This window comes from Mustela erminea, chromosome 4 (genome assembly GCF_009829155.1).
Source record: "Mustela erminea isolate mMusErm1 chromosome 4, mMusErm1.Pri, whole genome shotgun sequence".
Classification (NCBI taxonomy): domain Eukaryota; kingdom Metazoa; phylum Chordata; class Mammalia; order Carnivora; family Mustelidae; genus Mustela; species Mustela erminea.
In genome coordinates, this window is record NC_045617.1 from 43,916,943 (window position 1) to 43,922,942 (window position 6,000).

General features: G+C 38.3%; 1 long non-coding RNA gene across 1 annotated transcript in view; it reads right to left on the reverse strand.

Moving 5' to 3' along the window:
* The window catches only part of LOC116588265, a 166,327-nt gene extending 161,292 nt beyond the window's left edge, over nt 1-5,035 (reverse strand). The window contains exons 1-2 of the long non-coding RNA XR_004284865.1: nt 4,959-5,035; nt 4,485-4,573 (exon numbers count right to left, since the gene is read on the reverse strand). This is a non-coding gene — a long non-coding RNA (uncharacterized LOC116588265). The remainder of the gene's footprint in view (nt 1-4,484; nt 4,574-4,958) is intronic.
* Nucleotides 5,036-6,000: the final 965 nt, after the last annotated feature.

Consider the following 6,000-nt stretch of genomic DNA (forward strand, 5'->3'; position numbering starts at 1 on the left):
ATTTCTATACACCAACAAGACAGAAGAAAGAGAAATTAAGGAGTTGATCCCATTTACAATTGTACCCAAAACCATAAGATACCTAGGAATAAACCTAACCAAAGAAGCAAAGAGTCTGTACTCAGAGAACTATAAAGTACTCATGAAAAAAAATTGAGGAAGACACAGAGAAATGGAAAAACATTCCATGCTCATGGATCAAAAGAACAAATATTGTGAAAATGTCGATGTTACCTAAAGCAATCTACACATTTACTGCAAGCCCTATCAAAATACCATCATTTTTTTTCAAAGAAATGGATCAAATTATCCCAAAATTTGTGTGGAACCAGAGAAGACCCCAAATAGCCAGAGGAATGTTGAAAAAGAAAGCCAAAGTTGACAGCATCACAATTCCAGACTTAACAGATCTCTGTTACAAAGCTGTCATCATCAAGACAGTATGGTACTGGCACAAAAACAGACACATAGATCAATGGAACAGAATAGAGAGCCCAGAAATAGACCCTCAGCTCTATGGTCAACTAATCTTCAACAAAGCAGGAAAGAATGTCCAAAGGAAAAGAGTCTCTTCAACAAGTGTTGGGAAAATTGGACAGCCACATGCAGAAGAATGAAACTGGACCATTTCCTTACACCACACACAAACATAGATTCAAAATGGATGAAAGACCTCAATGTGAGAAAGGAACCCATCAAAATCCTTGAGGAAAACACGGGCAGTAACCTCTTCGACCTCAGCTGCAACAACTTCTTCCTTGAAACATTGCCAAAGGCAAGGGAAGCAAGGGCAAATGAACTATTAGGACTTCTTCAAGATCAAAAGCTTTTGCACAGCAAAGAAAACAGTCAACAAAACAAAAAAACAACTGACAGAATGGGAGAAGATATTTGCAAATGGCATATCAGATAAAGGGCTAGTATCCAAAATCTTGAAAAAGCATATCAAGCTCAATACCCAAAGAACAAATAATCCAATCAGGAAATGGGTAGAAGACCTGAACAGACATTCTTGCAAAGAAGACATCCAAATGGCCAACAGACACATGAAAAAGTGCTCAACATCCCTTGGCATCAGGGAAATACAAATCAAAACCACAGTTTTGATTAGTGGTATCTACCTTTCACCAGTCAGAATGGCTAAAATTAACAAATCAGGAAAGGATAGACATTGGTGAGGATGTGGAGAAAAGGGAACCCTCCCTCTTACACTGTTGATGGGAATGCAAGCTGGTGCAGCCACTCTAGAAGATAGTATGGAGGTTCCTCAAAAAGTTGAAAATAGAGCTACCCTATGATGCAGCAGCCACAGTACTGGGTATTTACCTAAAGATACAAATGTAATCCAAAGGGGGACATGCACCTGAATGTTTATAGCAGCCATGTCCACAAATAGTCAAGGTATGGAAAGAACCTAGATTTCCATCAACAGATGAATGGATAAAGAAAAAGTGGTATATATGTATATATATAATGGAATACTATGAAGCCATCAAAAGAAATGAAATCTTTCCATTTGTGATTATGTGGATTGAACTATAGGATATTATGCTGAGAGAATAAAATCAATCAGAGAAAGACAACTATCATATGATCTCCCTGATATGAGGAAGGGGAGATGCAACATGGGGGACTTGGGGGTAGGAAAAGAATAAATGAAACAAGATGGGATTGGGAGGGAAACAAACCATAAGAAACTCTTTTTTTTTTTTTTTAAGATTTTATTTATTTGACAGACAGAGATCACAAGTAGGCAGAGAGGCAGGCAGATAGAGAGTGAGAGAAGGAAGCAGGCTCCCTGCTCAGCAGAGAGCCCGATGTGGGACTCGATCCCAGGACCCTGAGATCATGACCTGAGCCAAAGGCAGCAGCTTAACCCACTGAGCCACCCAGGTGCCCCCCATAAGAAACTCTTAATCTCACAAAACAAACTGAGGGTTACCAGGGGAAGGGGGTTAGGGAGAAGGTGGTGTGCTTATGGACATTGGGGAGGGTATGTGCTATGGTGAGTACTGTGAAGTGTGTAAACCTGGTGATTCACAGACCTGTACCCCTGGGGCTAATAATACATTATATGTTAATTAAAAAATTAAAAAGTTAAAAAAATAAAGAAAAGAAACCAACCCTGCCAACACCTTGATCTTGGACTTCTAGCCTCTGGAACTGTGAGACCATCCAGTCTATGGTATGTTGTCAGCCTAGAAAACATGTAGGATTGGTATCTTGCATCCAAATTATAGCTTCAACTCTGTTCTCTTGGCAAAACTCAGGTGAGAGCAGAAAGGCACCAACAGTCCTCCTTGCTTTTCTTATTTTCTCTTCAGATCTGTTCTTAGAGGATGCCCTTGTCTCACCTATGTGAGAGGTGAGGATGTTGACACAGGAAGGCACAGTCAACAAAAGCCAAACTTTACCTAATCCATATCATCATGGAGCTAGTGTGGCCAACCAAAGTTCTCTTGGGCTTGAAGTTCCCTTCCACACTCCCACACCACAGTCACACATACAATGGTGAAGACAGACACCTTGTGTTCTTTGTGTTTCTGTCTCTAGCACAGACTCCCCAGTATTCACTGAATAGAAGAATATTGAAGACTAGGTAAGCAAAGAATGTTTATTGAACTGAACTGAACCTACACTCACATGCTAAAGGCCATTCACATACCACAGAGGCATCCTCTGCTTTACCTCTTTTTTCCTTTCCCCACAAAAAAAGAGGATAATTTAGAAAAGTTTAAGGCAAGAGAAGAGAAAAAGCAAGGTGACTGAACAGAAATATCAAGAAAACACTTTCTATCCAGACATTTTTATATTTGAAATCTCTTTTTAAATGAAATCTTTGCAGAATCCTAGTACCTAAAATGAATAAAAGTGGTGGGAACTCATCGGCTCAACCCTTACTTCAACTCCTCTCTTAATTTCCCCATTGGCATACAACCTACTACAATCTTTCAAGTTAGCCTGATGCATCTATGGAATATGGTGTGAAAATCACAGGCAGTGGCAGAAGGAGCCCAGGGTCAGAGTCAGACCTGCTTTTCAGTTATGTGACCTTAGCAACTTCTGTTAGTATCTCTTTAGCTCATCATCCTCATCAATAAAGTAAGAAAAAAAAAATCATACTATCCGGGTTACTGGCCAAAACACAGTATTATAGTAGCACATAATACAATAGCTGAACCTTGGATAATCCAAGTATTTGTCAAATGGCACAAAACAAACAAAGATGTTATAGCTTGTCTCTTCATGACACCATGGAAATTTCCTTTTTTTTTCAATTTATTTAAACTAAAAACACAAACAAAAACAATTCACTCATTTCTCCCATCCCCGTGCCACCCTCCACCTCTAGTAAATGCTAATCTACAAGCTTAGTTTTATACATGCACACAAGTGGCAAGATTTCATTTTTTTATGGCTGAGCAATAGTCCTGTGTGTGTGTGTGTGTCTGTGTGTGTGTGTGTGTGTGTGTGTGACAAATCTCACAATTTCTTTATCTATTCATCCATCAATAAACACTTAGGTTGTTTCCACATCTTGGTTATTATAAAGAATATCGCCATGAACATGGGGGTGCATGTCTCCTCTTGAATTAATATTTTCATTTTCTTCAGATAAATACTCAGAAGCAGAATTTCTGGATTATATGGTAGTTCTACTTTTAGTTTTCTGAGGAACCTCCATACTATTTCCATAGTGGGTACACCATTTACATTCCCACTGGCAGGGCACAATGATTCCTTTTTCTCCATATCGTCACAACACTTGCTATTCCTAGTCTTTTTGATAATAGCCCTTCCAACAGATGTAATTTGATGTCTCACTGTGGTTTTGTATTTCCCTGATGACTGATGATGTAGAACATCATTATCTCTCCATATACTTTCATACAATATGTAAGTGTGTACGAAAGTAGCTAAATACTTTGAACAAAGTTGTTCCCCATCCTTTTCACCTGTCTTTGTCAGTAAACACCCAGGTTTAATAAATACAATATTTTCAAAGTCCAATGGTTTGATCTCATATTCATATTGATTGAACAACCAATAGTTAGTTTGCTGGAATTTTTATTCTCCCCGGCCAGACAGATGTCCTGAAAAAAAAACAAAAACATAGCCATGGGAGACATTAGGTGGGTCAAGAGGACATCTATAAAACCTAATTTCTAACCAGAAATATACTGTCAAGTTTTTCTCTGCTGTTCCCTTTGAAAAGCATTTTCAAAGGGCTTCTCTCTTGATACTCTAAACTTCTTAACAAATAATTTCCTGATTTACCCGAGGGAGAACACCCCAGGTTGACCCAAATGCAAGATTTGGACCTTTAACCTGTATGTCAAACCCTCAAGCTGAACTAGTCAATTTTTCAGGCCAGTAAATACACCGTCATAGTGTGTGCTATAGATCATAATGCTTTAGAGTGGAGTAGATAGCCTGGACTTCCTCAGCTCAGGAAGAAGATTAAAAATGACCTTTTTGCTTACTTATAATTTGTAAGGCTAGACTTCTCCAAGATCTTTCTCAGCACAGGTAACAGACCTTGATTTATTCATGTTTGAATCTGTCAAGTGAACTGTCATATAAACAGAAAATAGAGAATGAGATCACTTTGTCTGAGAGTATACATGCCATGGTAATAAAGCAAAACATTCTCAGGGAGCAAGATATTGGGAATTATTTCATCATGACTCTACTGTGAACATTTACAGGTAAAGTCTCCATCCTTAATGGTAAAACTGAAGTGAAATGGAAAAGAATCTTATTAAATTACAAAGCTTATTAAAATTATTTTGTTCTGAGTTGAGATCCATAAATTTCCACCCTTATTTCAGGATTCCATTGCATAAAACAAAATCTGCTTAAGCCAGTTTAAGTAGAAAGGGATTCAGACCTGAGCAATAAACAGCTTCTATATCTCTGGGAATGCTGGAGAAAGAGATTTTAGATTGAGTATTCACCTCTCAGAGCCACACCATAGAACAGGTCTACTAAAGAGCTGTTCCCTCTTCTAGAGTCAGGAAGCCTCTGCCTCCAAACCAGAAAGTCCAAGAGAATCTCTGTAACATAGCTTTTGGCTTTCCAGTCTCTGCAGGTCAGGAGACACATCAGAAGGAGGTTGGAATGGCTACTAAGCACCAATTTTCCATTTTTACAATGATGCTCTTCTGGCTAAAACAGTTGTTAGAATTCTAAGCAGATAGTATAAGGCCCCATCTTGAAACATTGTATCAGGTCTGGAAGGGATTTTTTTTTAATTTAATTTAATCTTTTTTCAGTGTTCCAAAATTCATTGTTTATGCACCACACTCAGTGCTCCACACAATACGTGCCCTCCTTTTTACCCAGCACCAGGTGGAAAGGATTTTAATGACTACCAGTCCATCTCCTTCAGTTAACAAACTGAGAATCAGAGATTGTGATAGTTTTCTTAATATCACACAGCTAATTAGTGGCAAAACCAAGAAGAGACATCATATTGTCTGACTCAGTCTAGTCCTCTTTTCATTTCCCCGAGTCTACCTCCAGAGATAACAAATAGAAAGAGTATGGCAATAATACTTCAATGTCAGATTTGTATCGATAAATAATACACTGTGGAGGCAATTGGAAATACACCTTTTTCCAGGAATTACATGGGATATTAAGTTTTGAGTGTCTCCATTCAGACACTCTATTAGGTATTGGAGAAATGATGGTGGCCAAAACAAATACGAGATGTGTCTAGCAAAGGAAATAGGCAATTCAACAATTGTCAACAATAAAGGGCAATGAATATAATGAAAGGAGAACTAGAGAGAGCTATAGACAAATAAAACAGAAGAATTCACCTAGTCTAGGTTTTGGGAAGACTTTCTGGGGGAAAAAATGATATATAATTGAGATCTGCAGGATAAGGAGGAGTTAGATGACAAGAGCTGGTCAGTAATAAAGGAAGAGTGAATGTCAGAATGTCACCTATCATCTCCTTTATGTAAAAGAAACTCAGAAATTGAGAGCAGC